Source organism: Falco biarmicus, chromosome 8, assembly GCF_023638135.1.
Source record: "Falco biarmicus isolate bFalBia1 chromosome 8, bFalBia1.pri, whole genome shotgun sequence".
Taxonomy (NCBI): Eukaryota; Metazoa; Chordata; class Aves; order Falconiformes; family Falconidae; genus Falco; species Falco biarmicus.
Window position 1 is genome coordinate 66247420 of NC_079295.1, and position 15292 is coordinate 66262711.

Here is a 15292-nt window from a genome sequence, read left to right on the forward strand (position 1 = left end):
ACGACAGCACTTCACTTACTGAAAGTATGGCTCCAGCACATGTGTGTGCATCGCCTTCCACAGAAACCAGACCTCTTGCCCATACAACAGCAAGTTCCAAGCCCCTTGCATTCTTTGCGCATCCCTGGAGGGAGAGAATAATGCAAATCAGCCATTAGCCAAGCTTATTAGGCAATAGTGAGATTCTGCACCTTGCTGCTGGAGCATAAAACCTGTCACCACCAGCACTTCAGCTAAGGAAGCCTAGGGATGGCCCAGGAAGGTTTCATCAGATGGGTGATAAGGGATTATATCTAGATATTTATTTTTTTTAATGAAATGTTATGCTTTTGCCCTTTTTATTCAAAGCTGCTGGATCTTAATCTCTCTACCAGCAGCATTTCTGTGGCTGTGGAGGAGGACAGCACCTCCACCAGCAGATGCAATGGGACACAAGGAACAAACCCTTCAAGCCCAGGGCTTGCCTTTTCTTGTTCCCCAAGAGAAGCAAGTCCACACAGCAGCCTGTGAACTACCTACTTGACAGCACACAGTAGCCTTAACCACCTGCTGCAAACCGAAAATGAAAACACCAGGGAGAAAAGGCATGGAGAACTGCGGCTCTGTGAAGCAGAAGTATATAAATAGACAATCTTTTTTCTAGGAAGTCAAGCATTAGTAATAACATTTCGGCTTCCTGCAAAGAAGGCTTCTTCCCCAGCTTTCCACAGTCTCTGCCTCCTCCCATCCTCCTGGCATTGCCCCAGACCTCGTCACCCCCCTCTCAGGCTACAAAACACCCCATCATTTTCCAGGGCGCCTGCACACCATTCTCCACCTTTCCCTCCAAACATTCAGATTTTCTATTTGATTCCCTGCTCTGTTTTATCCTCCAGGCTGTCTTGGCAAACTCGGAAAAAAAGAATAAAAAAAACCCCCCAAAAACCAAACCAACAAAGCCTCTCCTCTCCAGCTCTGGTGCCCACAGCCACTGCACTCCCATTCCCCCACCCTTACTAGGAGAGACTGGTCCAGCTCATAGGGACATCGTGTTTGGAGGACATGGGGCCAGGCACTAGCACAGGCTCATCCTGGAGTCACTTTTGGCATCTTTTCCCAAATGCCCATAGCTTCCCAAAGCTCAGAGGCAGTTTTAAAAGGGACAAAGGAAGACACTGCTCAACATCTCGTCTCCACATCAACTTTCCAAACCCTGGCCAAAGGATGGAGGTGTTCTAGCTATCCAGACAGCTGCAGTTTTTTTCCTTATTCATTCATTTTGTAAGGGCAAGCTTCCCAAGTCAACCCTAAAAAAAAAAAAAAACCCAAACCACACCCCATCCCAGGACACTGGCCCTACATGTGGGTGTTGAGATTCACTGCTGCAGGAGCAGAAAGGCACTTTCTGTACCCGGCTACCTCATTAAGAGCAGACGGGAAATTTTCTGGAGCACAGACAATGCCCTAATGTGTTCCTTCCAGCGCAGAACAATGCACTCAAGGAGCCAGCAGCCATCATCTGTGAGAATGAAATTGGTGGTCCCCATCCGGCCCTGCTGAAATTGCCACCCCTGTCACCACGGCTGGCATCACACGCCAGCAGCGGCCTTGGGAGCTGAGGGTTGAGCAAGGAGCAGAGTGGGCAGGGTGGCTCCCATCACCATCATCCCCACCACATCCCAGGGGAAGGGATGCTGCTGTCCTCACAGCCACTTGCCCAGGGCACAGCCCCTTGCTGCTCCCCTCTTAGAGGGAAAAATAAACTGAAGAAAGAGACTAGTCAGAAACACGAGCTTTTGGAAGTCAAGTATTACCTCGAGGAAATGTAGAGCTGAGCAACCTGTATCTAGCATGGAAATGAACTAGGCTAAAGCAGGGAGTTTGCGGCTGCTTGGAGATCACAGCTCAAATCCTTCAACACCCTGCTGCTGTAGGGAGGACCAGAGGGTCTCAGCAGAACCACATCTTTATAAGGTGACAAATTTGAATACCAACATGCCTGGTAACATGAGGAATAGAAAATGAGTAAAAATAAAAGGGTTTAAGGAAAACTTATCTTGTTTCCACCCAAAAGAAGTTGAAGAGGCAGGACAATTTTTACCCATAGCCCAACACACTTACTGGAATCAACACAACAGAAAATTCACAGACAGAAAAAATATCACTCAATCAAGACTAAAGTGTCCTGACACTGTTAGTCAAAATCGTTGCTGGTTTTACTAAAGCCCATTGGATTTAATGCTGTTTTGATCTCTTAACTTCAACAAGGCCATGATCCTGCTCTGCATCCTCAAGCCAGCTTTACAAGCGGAAGATGGGAAAGCCTACAAGACAGGTGCATGTGCCACAGGCTTAATATTAATGAAAATAGATAAATTAGGGTTGAGATCTCCATACACAAAACCCTAAAGAAATTGGATCCCAAGTGGCAGTTTTAATTAAATAGTAGCTCAGCACAGCTTGGAATAATAGAAAAATCCCAGAAAGTAATACATATTTATGCACCTACAAAGCACCATTTAGACTGATGACTCAAAGTATTCTATTAATTTGAAATATATTGTCCAAATGCATTTTACATATATATGTAAATAATACTTGTTAGTTTAATAAATATGTGGAGAAAACATGGAAATGTATATCTCCTTTTAGAAACAAATGGCTAAATCACCGGTTCATTCATTTGCATGACAGAAGTGAAGCAAAGGCTTCACTCCTTTTATTTTATTCTTACACAAGTAATGATTTTGAAAGTGTACATTATCATCAACTGTGATCACAGTCCTGAGTCTATAATCCCACAAAGGAAACCTGCACTGCACATAAACTAAGTCTACTGGGGGCTGTTGGAGCTTAAGTTCCTTAAGTATTATTTTTAAGTTCCTCTCCATCAAGGATATTATAAGTAATAAAAGTAGCTGAAATTGTGGCTTTTTAAAAGGTGTTATTCCCAGCTTGTTCTAGAAAGGCTATTTTAAAGGTTGCATTGCTGAGCTTGTGGTGCAATGCTTTGGCTAGCTGGTATAAAGTAAGTGCATTTTAATTGGCATCTGGTTGAGATTCTACTTTCATTTGTAAAAATTGAAAAATTCTTGGAAGAACTCCACAGTCTACAAAAAGTGTTGTTCTTGAAAACTAGTTACGAGTTAATGACAATTCCACTTTGAGCAGGAAGGAAGGGTTTAGGCTGGACATCCCTGAGTGAGTCGGGAGGATGTTAACCGCAGCCCTGCTCCGCTGCTCAGGTCCAGTTCACAGCCCAAGCTCCTGCTGAATGGGGCAAAACACCCCATCTCCAGGAGATACACTAAACATATTCCACAGAAGCAGATTGCTTGTATAAGCACCAAGTAATTCTGAATATGTAAAAACTTTCTGAATGGAGTTCAAATCCAGCTTTTCCTTTGATACATCCCTAGAAGGAACTTGCAATACTAAATCCTGAGAAACATAGACAAAACCACGTAAAAGCTGTAGACATCCTCAATACGTACAATAGGATCCTGTATGCGGAAGATACAGTGAAATATTCATAGATATTACAGGAAAACTCAAGTTCTGATTTATTCCTGCATTTAGCTACAGCCAAGGTTACAATTCTGGTTAGAGTGTCCATTTGACCAAAATAAGTACTTTTTAACAGCCTTAATGAGCTTTGGAGCGATCCTGCATTGGGGAAAAAAACAGGTCATTACCTGGAAGGACCTGTTGTAACCTCCACATGAGAAACAGGCTGCGGCATGGGAAATAACCAAAATGGAGCTGTAAAAGTAGAGAGGCAGATATATGACATCTCCTCTTGCACAGAAGAAAAAAACCTAAGTGCTGTACAATTCATTTATTTTCAATAAAACGTCTAGATTTAAGATGACTAACGTGAATTAGCACAGGTACAGCCAGGCACAGGTTCCTGTAGCTCCATAACTTTACAGGGACTTATAGACTGTATAGAACTATAGGAAAAGCCCAGAGCTTCCAAGACAGGAAGAGCCACAGCCAAGCAAACCTGGAGAGCAGGTTGGTACAGCATCTCACCTAGCTTCATGCCCTGCATGTCCTTGGGTCTGGCTTGCAGGTGTATCCCAGCAGTGTCACCAGTCGGACCTGGCTGGCTCCACTCACCAACTCTGCCCTCTGCAAACCAGGGTACCTGGGAGATCACCACCTTGGAAGAGGGGAATTAAAATGAGATATACGTGTCCTGTTAATTCCTTTGTCAATAGCTGACATAATCTGGGATGTGGTGCACATAATAAAAAGCAACTGCCCCTTATCCCCCACAGTGTTCCAGCAACAGCAAGCTGCGCCACGTCCCATACTCATACACGTTTCATCACACTTCTGCAAAACAGACAGATGCTTTTTAGCAGTCTATGAAACAATATTGTAAACATCTCGGTTATTCTCTCCTCTGGTCTTGGCAGAGTCAAGAACAATGTGCATTCAGGGATGAAAACCCTCAGCCTTGGTCATCCCAGCACAGGGATGCTTAGCATTGCCCTCCCAACCCGCTGCCAGGGAGGGACTACGGGGCTGGATGGAGAATCATGTTGTAAAATGAGCAACTGAGGAGGCTTAAAGTGAACAAAAAAACCACCGGAGGCTGGTTGATAGGGATTGTAAGATTTAACCCTGGAGCTGTTGAGCACGCTGGGCTGTAGCGCCTGCCTGAAAAGCAAAAAAAAAAAAAAAAAAATCCAAAATGGGCAGATGGTCCTGAAGACATGGATGGGGGGGCCTGGAAACAAGGAAACCAGATATTAAAAAATGTAAATGAGAGGGAAATTATAAAAAGCATAAAGCTCCAGCCCCTGAGGGAACAGCTGTGTATGCTAATCCCTCCTGGGCTGCTCCATTTGGATCTCCCTTCCTTCCTTCCTCCATCCCTCTCTAATAGCTCCCTTGTTCCTGCTGGACAAAACCAGCCCTTTGTGGCTGCTCTCAGAACAACATTAAAAACAGGAATAGGGAAATTGTAAACAGGAGGCTTTTGGCCTACAGGCCAAGGCACACACCGGCCTCTGAGGTCTACTTCATGCTAAGCAAAGAAACAGATCTTTGTTGCTAAAGGGATTAGGGCTGCGGGATTTCTGAGGCTCGGCGGAGGCATTCAGCTGGCCTGAAGTGGGGGCTTTGTAAAGAGATACCTCCATTATGGACCCGCCAGCGGAAATCGCTCGCGCTCTTTATGCAGTCAGGGTAATGTGATATTGTTGGGCGGCTGAAGGGCTCTGGTGAAGCCGGGCCCTATCTACTCAATGGCAAATTCTTTTGCCACTAAATAGACGGTGGTGTAATTACCTTCACTGACTGGGGGAAGGGAAACCATTCATCTTTAACCCTTAGGTGCTTTAATAAGAGCAATTGCAGCAAGATGTGGTGGGGTTTGCCAAGACACCACAGTCACAACGGGCTTCCAGATGAGTTTCTACCACCTGCGACAATTTTATCTCAAATTCCACATTCAGCAAATCAGTGCAGGCCATAAAATATCCTTTGCCTGTATTAGTCCAATGCTCCCCCTAAGCCCACCTTTGCTCTGCGCCCTGCACAGGGTACTGACAACCCGTGCTTCAAACGCCAGCACAGCCCTCGATCAAGACCATCCACCACACCACAACCTCCAGCATCCATTGCTGCACTACCCAGGGTTAATGCTGCAAAACCTTCTGTGGGGTTTGTTGTTGGGGGTTTCAGTTGGGGTGTGGGCTTTTTTTCTTTTTTGTATTTGAAATAATCAACCAACTCCTTTCTGATGAACAATAACCTACATTCAGGTTTTAATTAAGATTATTCCCCAGTTACACACAGCCCACATCACCTATATGTAAGTATTATGGATTTTTCCATGGCTAACTTCTAATTAAATTCCCCAGCTGAGCATAAGAGCCACGAGAAGAAAGGCATGCACACAGACAGCATGTTACCACAAGCCCCAGCACTTCCAGTTCAACGGGCAGTGGAAATCTCTCCTGGAAAGCAGGTGGCACCAAGCCTGCCTGCAGCCAAACCATCTCCACTGGCACAAATGCACGCTGCCTTCATGTTTGTACAGCATGGAACATCCAGAGATGAGCATTTATGCAGCAGTGATAACTAATAATTGCTCAATCATTCCCCCAAAAAACGAGAGCATCTGCAACTGGGAAGGTGGCTCTGCTCTGGAAAAAGAATAGAAGTCAGTTGCAACATTTAGAGAGGAAAACAAAGATGAAATCATCCACGTCTGAAGGTGTTGGACATGAAAACTCGCTCAAGTCATACAAGTATTTCTGATCACTCGCTGCTGGCTGTGCATCTCTGCCGCTCTGCTGCCTGCTGCTCCAGCAGCACTGCTGGGCGTGCCTAGGTGCCGAGTGGGGAGAGGAAAGAGAAGAGCTGGGTTTCATGTCACCATTCTAAGCTATTTCAGTTTTTCAACCGCACAAACCGGTCATGTTTGAATGAAGTTCATTGGAACCCATTAATTTGAAGTTTACAGGTTGGACACGTGTGCAAGGCCAGTGGCGGCAGTCCACCAGCATTCACTATGGTTGTTGAAGGAGCTCAGCAGCATGCTGTTCTGCACTTTGAAGAACTATTCAGCCTGATAGTAAGAAATAGTTACCATGCAGTCCATTTTTTACATATTTTTTTGAGGCATTGTCTAAATCTAGGCCTTCCACCTTTTTGGCTCTAGTTTCGGACTCTCTTCCCAGGAAAATGTTTGTAAAAATGATTTGCAATAATTAAAAAAAAAGTCATTGAAAATTCATTACCGGAACCCTGTCCTGCTACTCTGAGTTAGACAGGCCCCAGACACTTCTTTTCTGTGACCTGTTACTGCTAAACTGACAACTGAAGTGATTATGTTTTACAAGAACTGGTTTTTGAGTTCCAGCTCCCAGAATCGTATGATTTTATGTGGTTTGCTACATCTATTAAAAATATCTGATGATTCTAGCACCTGGTGAGAGTCCTGACTCCAGACAAAAATGGGAGTAACAAGGATGGGATATATATTAGTTCGACAGCATCTCATGCGGTATCTGCTCAGCTGTGGCAGTACTGCTGACAACTGCTACTGTACCTGTTTCTAGGACTGTCAGTATTTAGCCACCAGAAACATCAGTCTACACTTACCCACCCTCTGCACCCTGTGCTATGTGACACTGGGGAGGTATCACCACGTTACCCCTCAGTAGAAGGGGGACCATCACTGCAAGGTCAAAGTAAATTTGGATGATCTGACCAAGCCCAAACAAAGCTTGAGTTTTAGGCATTCTGGTGTTCCAAACAAGGAGCTCTGTTATCCCACACTCTCCCTGGGATCAGCACAAAGGCCCCCTGCAACTGGAAACTAGCAATTCCAGCCAGAGGTCTGTGCTTCCTTTGCCATCCCTCTCTCCATTCCTCTGCACTAGTACAGAGCCCTTTGGATACAGCATCCCACTGCCCTCCCCCCACACTGATGCAGTGCAGCAGCCTCCTGCTCTACCAGGTCCAGAGCTTCTCTCCCAGCAAAGAAAAGCACAGTTTGCTCATGTTTGTTAAAAAGGGAGATGGCAAGAAAAGGCAACCCTTGAACACATCCCTCCAATATGGGACTTTGAGCTTTTAATATCCCTTCAGGTCTGGGATTTTTCAAACACACCCAAGGCAGGCTGGAGGTTGAGGGAGGATAACTCTCTGACCAGTTACCAAGTAACTAAAAGATCCACTGTGGGCTCCACAGAGAAAACTTTGCATATGAACTTCAATTATTATATCACACTATTGCCAGAAAAACACAAAAGAAGATCTCAGGCAGCTCAGAGGATGCACATGGCTTGTGTAGGTGGGGAAACCCAAGAGACTGTTTCTTTGGGTAGGAAGTGGATTTTCTCTCTCCTATAATCTTGTTAAATTACCGTTTTTAAATCAATGATTTATATCTTTCTCTTCAAATTGAGGGGAAAAAAGCCAAACCTCTCTAAACAGCAAGGATGTGACAAGCAATACATCTTCGCTTTCATTTACCCTCACATCACAAAGTTTACCCAGCAAATCAAAAGTGTTAAAGCAAAATAGTGGGAAGGACTGGTTAAAAAGAAAACCTTGGCTGAAACGAGAGGGAAAACAGATTTCCCAAGTTAAGTAAGTATCAGAAAATAATACATAACGTTAGACATCTGAAAAAGGAAGTAGGAAAATATTTAGGTATTTGCATACACCCGTTTGCAGCCTAAGAAAAGCAGAGAAAAAGTTTTGTGACAAAAGGACATTTCAAATAGGCAGCCATGACTGGAGGTGCTGTGCACCATGATCTTCACCAAGAAACGGCAATACCCTGGGCGCAGCACTGTTTTTCTTGCAAGTGCCTGCGTATAACTGGCTGAGGATTCCCGCATTTTCTTTTGCAATGCTTGCTATTTGGGTTTCAGGGAGTCTCCCCCTCCCTTTTACACCAGTTTTGCACCTGTATAGGTCTAGTAGCTTCCATGGAGAATCATCTCTTAGCAACAGTCACAAAAAAAAAATACAATAAAATCCCACACAGACCTGAGACAAAGGCCACACTGCAGCCCATCTGTAACAGGGAGGGCTGGCGCATGGGAACTTTCACTGGCAGCCATGGGTTTTCAGACATGGAAGAGGGCAAAAAGAACCCCAAAACAACTACTTGATAGAGTTATATACACTCTGCTAGCAAACTGCAAGGAAGTGCTTTGGCACAACAGTGCTTGGGCTCCTCCTGGGCACAAGACCGTCGCCTCAGACTGTGACCCTGTCACCCCAAGGAGCAGGGTGAGGACACCCCAGGGGAACACAGGGCTGGGAGAGGTGCTGCCTGCTCGGATGCATTATCCCTGAGCCAGTGGCTCGATGGTGAATGATGCATCACAGCCATGCACATCAGGCTGCTCCTGATGGCCCAGAGAGTGCAGGGTTCCACTGGAAGATATTGTACCTAATAAAGCTCAGCATCCCCTGTCTGCACCCTGCAGCATCCTGCTGGTCCATCATGGGCTTCCAACCATCTGCCACATCAGCCAGCATTAGCCGCTGCCTGGCTAACGTCACAGTGAGCAATGGCTGAAATACTGACATGATGCCAGGCTTTATACCTGTGAGTTCAAACACACCACAGACACTTCGGAGGCTCACATGCACGTCCCAGCTGCCTGTCCTGCACCAGCTGCTACAGGCAATGCTGAGGGCCATGCAGCGGCATTTGGGAAGCAGGTACAGAAAAGCAGGTTCTGGTGAAAGCACTGCTGCAGCAGCACTGGGGCAAGCAGTGGGTAAGGCACCAGGGGGCACAGTCATGCCCCTCGGCAGCATACCATGCTGTGCTCAGGGTGCAGCCATGCAGTTTTCTAAAATATGTGAGAATTTGTCCTCAGGAGTGCAGGCAAGTGCCAGCAGGGACATCTACCCACACTGCCCACAAGACTTCAGAGCACCTAACCCAAGAGCAGTCCCGAACACCAAAGCCTCTTCTCCACAGCTGAGTCTCTCCTCTTCCACTGAATCCAAACACAATTAAGCATGCCATGCCCATTGAGCTCACCACACCCAAAACTGGAACAAGTCAGAATGATTTAAGGGGTACCGAGGTTGGCATTTAGCAACAGTTTGTCCTTTCTGGGCTCTAATGAAAAAGTCTTGGTTTATTTGCTTATACAGAAGCTTTATTCTCACCTCGCAGCCTGCACCTTGCACAGCAAGCCCTGCTGAGGGGAATGATCCTGCTCCAGGCTGAAGGGCTGGAGACCCCAGAGCTGACCACAGCATGGCCGCATGATGTGCATGGCTTGACCTGGACCACTCTGGCTTTTTAAGCTCAGAAGAGCGTGAAAACTCCACACCTCAGAACAAGAAATTCCCTTACTAGCAACGACTGTGTCCTATCTTGCAGAGGGGATGTGTGACATGTTTCAGATGTTGTCCTCTCGCCTCTTCAAAGCAGGATTCCAATGACTCTGAAGGGTCTGCACCTCTGTTTGTAGGCTGCTGCTGTGTGTCTCCCCACCTCGCTTGGGCAGACACTGTAAGACTATTACCCAAGCACTTCAAATCTATCCCATTAATATCTCATCTACCTTCCAATTCCAGAAAGCCCCACCATGCTGCCATTAAGCACAAAGCCAAGAGTGAATGACTCTGTCTGGTGACCTGAATGCCCAGCAAAAGGTTTCACTGGCGGTGACAGCAGAGAGAAGCTGCATGTTGGAGAGTCAGGAGGAAGCGCTGACATCACCAATTGACACCTTTAGCTCTGGTGACTCACTGCTTTCCCCCCCAATCCTAGCAGGTAAAACACATCCAAGCACCATGAGCTTTTCCCACAGCAGCCCATGTTACTGCTGGTAGACCTGTGGCTGAGCAAGATGTCAGGGAATACAGAAGAGCCCCTTTCTATTCCTGGACCCTGGGTGAGGCGGATGGAAATCACCAGGCTCCCAGTTCCTGTAGGAAGCCATGAATAACCTCCTAAGCACCATCACATCCTTTAACATGCATGCTATTATGAGATGCTGAGAGAGAAGCCATTGGGCTGGTAAGCATACAGGGCTCCTTCCCCTTGCTGCCCACCAGGCACTGCCAGGACGGTCCCACCATGCCCCAGCCCTGGCATAGCATAAGGCATGACTTTGTGTGCCTGTCCCCACTGCTGATGGCATATTTGAAAATGAAATCCTCCCTCATGGCCTCAACAACTACAAGGGAAATAAAGCCATCTGTTCATTGAGACATGCCTGCTTCAAACCAATTAATATAAAGAGCTTACATTAAAGGATCTCACTTAGATGTAAATCACCTCTTGTAAACAAACCTTACAGGTCTCAGCCCCAGTCTCTGAGGCAAGTTTCAATCTGATTAGCTACTCCGCGCGCCTTAAATTCCCCCTTACTGTTACCAATAAATAAAACTGTGAATACTACCCTTTTGCTGAGATATATTAAACACTTACTGACTTTCACCTTGAGGGGTGCCCTTTTCAGTGATATTTAGTGAAACTGGGACCTCTCTAATGAAAGACAAGTAATTTGTTTCTTTGCACTAGTTGCTCTCCCAACCACCACCCACACACCGCAGTTCAAGACCTCCACAACAGTACAGCACACATTGAATTTTATCTCCCATATATGCACCGCTGTTGACTATTTTTGGATGACTGCCTAAACCAGAGAGCACAGCACAAGATACATAGTTCAGTATATTAAAAAACAGAAGAATGAATTACTGAGAATGGCGTTCAGCAAGTTTTCTGACTTACTCTGAGCAGCAGCCCCAGAAAGCATCTGTGAGGAAAGTGCTTCATTTAGGTGAGCTTACCTCGGCAGGACGAGGACCGAGTATTTGCTGTGGGAATGACATGCACGTGTTGACTCTATGAACTCTGGAAAAGCAGCTGGATGAGGAAACACCGTCACCTCTGTGGAGGAAATGCATTTGTTGAATGATGGTTTAAAGGTGGTCATCAACAAACCTGATTCACAGACTGCTCCTCCACAGGTCAAGGAACCCGAAGGAAACATTTCACAGCTCCTTCAAGCATGAGCCTTCCACCTCTCCACCAATATTCATTTTCTTTTGTCGGGTAATTAATTTGGCCTCTCAGTCTTTCCACTCCCATTTAAACACACAAGCCTGAAAGCTCCCAACATTGTAACAAATTGGCAAAGCTAGGTACATTCCCACCCTTCGAAGCTTCAGCCCTGAGCCACTCTACTCCCCACAGCAGTGAAGTGGTTCCAGGTCACCTCAGTGTGCACCTATCCATCAATAAAGAGCGTTTGATCCTGGTCAAAACCAGCCTGATTTCTTTCCCCTGCCTCATACATGCTTTTGTTTTTTTGTTTTTTTTTTTCTTTCCACTCCCCATACAGGTTAAAAACAGACACAGAAAAGCAGGAAAATGATAAAATTATGAGAGCTAACTGAATATTAAGTATATACCTCGTTTATTTGGGTTTCTTCCCTATCTTCATAAGTAAAGCATAGTCTCTAGATCAGGGGTCCTCAAACTACGGCCCGCGGGCCGGATACCGCCCCCAAGGGTCCTCAATCCTGCCGCTGGTATTTACAGACCCACGCCCCCCTCCCCGCGGCTGGGGGGGAAACCAAGCAGTCACAGATGGCTGCTTGCCACTTCATCCGCACGCCGGCCCCCTGTTTAAAAAGTTTGAGGACCCCTGCTCTAGATGGTACCTGGGGTGTTCACACAGAAGCATGTCCTTTGCTTCTCTTTTCTTGCTTAGAGTCAGACACCACAACCTTCTCTCAGGATGAAAAGTCCCTTTCCCCTAACAGTAATGGAAACTTCCCAAACACATATAAAATAATGTGGTCCTGCAGTAGAAAACAGCAAGAGATGAGAGTTTATGCACTTCTGGAAAGCAGAATGATACATTTGTGGAAAGAAAAAAAGCTTTTCCTTAAAGGTGAGCCCACTCCCTAGGAGGCTCTCAAGACGGCAATTCAACTGCTTGTCCAAAAGCTGCAGTTTGTCAGAGGCAGGCACTGGGAGTGCTGGCAAAAGAAGAAATCCTCTCAAACCTACTGAAAAAGCAGCAGAAACATACATGGTTATCATGTCTCATTGCTGTCCTGCTGCAGGAGCAAAGCTGCTCTTCTGTTAACCCCAGGGCTTCCCAGGCAATACAGACCAAGTATCTTCCCCTTGGCCCAAACAGAAGGGGAAGTTTTGGTCTCACATGAAATTTATGAGAGTGAAATTGTGGGTGCCCTGTACCTGTGTGTGGGGCAGAAGCTACTGGGAGCTGCCAAGCTGCATTGAAACTGGTGCAAGTAAATGAGGAGTCTGATAGAAAAAGGAGAGCTGGTGCTAGCAATGCTTGTGATTTTGGCATTGGAAATGTTACAGAAAATGTGCCATAAAGTTCCTCTGAGGCTTTAATTTCCCTCCCCCCGGTCTTCCTTTGATTTTGATCCTCTCTTTTCCTCATGGTGTCCTTTGAACTTTTAAAAAAGCACTTTGAAGACATGTCATAAAGCAGTGTTTTTATTCAGGATCTCCTCTTTGATGCTCCCGCTGCTGTGTGTGAAGCACAGCCTTGCAGGATGTGGGAGCCAGAGGAGGTGAAAACTGAGACAGAAAGGAAAGGACAGAAAATAAAAGTGTGGATGTGTGTTTGTCAATAACTCACAGGGGCCGCACAGGCAGATGCGGGCAGCAGCCTCTATCTATGCTTGCTGAATGCATTGACTTCTGGGCTATATGGACCTGGTGTAATTGTCCCAAGGCTGCTCCCTCACGGGCACTGCAGGCTGGCAAAGCTCAAGGGGGTGAAGCAATGGGGATGAAGGAGAGAGGCAGCTGGCTGGGAAGTCCTCCATTCCCAAAGGTCATCCCCACCTCCCATGTACTCCCAAGACCCAGGATCTAGGAATGAAATGCCTGAAAAGGCAGCCTACGCTGGAGCAGAAGGGGTGAGCAGCCCACACCCAGATCCTGCCCCTGCTCCATCTGCCTCTGACCTGGGGTTTTTAATTTGGCCTCTTGGCATCCAAAACCATAACACAGCTCATTTGTTTGGGTCGGTCAAAGACAACTGCCCGGCCCACAGCAGCCCTACTGCAAGAACTGGCCTTCGGCAGATAACAATAATTCTAAAGAGGACACACAGCTATTTTGAAGTAGCTGCTAGATGCAAGGTTTACTGTATTAGCTCTACTCACTCATTCTATGTCAAATCCGCATCACTTGCATTGAAGCAAATCCTGGTGCCCTCTTTCATAATTTTATCTTCAATATTGGGAGATGGAGATATTCTTAAAGTCCTGAAAGCTGGGATCCTATGGTATCCGCAAAATCTTAATTTAGGTTTTAAAAAGGTCTCTAACCGCAATGGTTAGGGCAGAATGACTGGAAATAAACAAGCCTAAAAAACCAAAAACGAATTAAGAAAAAAGGAATTAATACAAGTAAATAGAAACATATTGCAGATTCAAGTAGTATGAACTCTAACCCTTGAATTCTAACTCAGTCCCCCCCTTTGATACAGAGATATGTCCCAACCCACAGTATTTGAGCATTTTGACACTGAAGTGTCGCCACAAGCTGTGCTGGACATCCCTGTCACCAGCCAGTCCCTCCCTGCTCCCGAGGCACTGAGCTCTGAGCCTCAAGGGTTTCGCTTACAGAAAACCAAGTCCCTAGCAGCGAGGCAGGACAGGGACGGGAAGGCTCTTCTCGTGAAACCCCTGCTCCAATGTGCAAGAAAGTGATTTCTTCTGAAGAGAAATGGTTCAAACATGATGCTGACTGTTTGCCATGATAGATAACATCTGTGCCACATGCCTTGGGATCCCCACAGCACATTACTGGATCTGCCTGTCAGAGAAGGACAGAAAGACCAAAGGAAGGATTACATGCAACTGTACAATTCCACATTTACTGCTCCTTAAATATTGAATCAGTGCTATAGGATTATACATATTTGATATTTCCTGGACTAAGCAGACTGTGTAATTCATTGTGATCAGTTACACGGTAGGTATTTTCTTAAAAAGAAAAAAACACCAAACCAAAAAAACAACTCTCCAAACAAATCCCACCTTCAAAATAACTCTGCCAGCAAGCTGGCTTTATTTCGCCAAATCACACTCACTTGATTTCTCCCAGCTCAAGCAGTTTCCCTTCACAACTTAGAAGCCAAAGTCGTGGTCTCACCACCCACCACTGCTGGACCACCATCAACTCTCAATGAGCCCATCCAGAGAGCACAGGGCTGTTTCCACGGGGCACAATGGAAAGAGCAGGATAGCACAGTAACCCCAGCTGCACTGCCTGGCAGCGCATCCCTGCCTGGGTCCCCTCAGAGGAGGCGCCTCTCCCAGGGCTAATTCACACTCAAGTGGAAAGCACAGTTTCAATGGGAGATCACAACATTTGCTACTGAAGCTGACAGCAACGGAGCTGGGAGACACCTGTGGTAACAGCCCAGCCTGCCTCTCTCTGAGACCTGGCAGGCACAGGGGAGTGGAAACAGGGCACTAGCTTGATAAACAGGTGGAATGCCATGAAGAGGACAGAGGTGAAAAGCTGGTTTATGACTTCTCACAAAGTCGGGGAAAGGGAGGACAGTGCTGTCACAGGTGCCCTCCTGCCTTGCTGTTTCCTCAAGGACAGAGAAGACTCCATGATCCCCAAATGCTGTTGGATGCACGAAGGCTTCTGCACATCTGGGCACATCCTGCGCTGCAGAGCACATTAGAGCAGAGCCAGCCCAGCCCCTGCACCCCTGCTGCTGTGCTGGGCTGCTCTGACCCTGCTCTCAACACAGCACTCGTCCTATCAGCACCCAGAATGATTTTGGCTCGT

At 46.4% G+C, this 15292-nt stretch overlaps 1 long non-coding RNA gene across 1 annotated transcript in view; it reads right to left on the reverse strand.

Moving 5' to 3' along the window:
- LOC130153407 (uncharacterized) overlaps positions 1-15292 on the reverse strand; it is a 32984-nt gene that overhangs the window by 16424 nt on the left and 1268 nt on the right. The window contains exons 2-4 of the long non-coding RNA XR_008823364.1: positions 12157-14302; positions 11281-11380; positions 4015-6324 (exon numbers count right to left, since the gene is read on the reverse strand). This is a non-coding gene — a long non-coding RNA (uncharacterized LOC130153407). The remainder of the gene's footprint in view (positions 1-4014; positions 6325-11280; positions 11381-12156; positions 14303-15292) is intronic.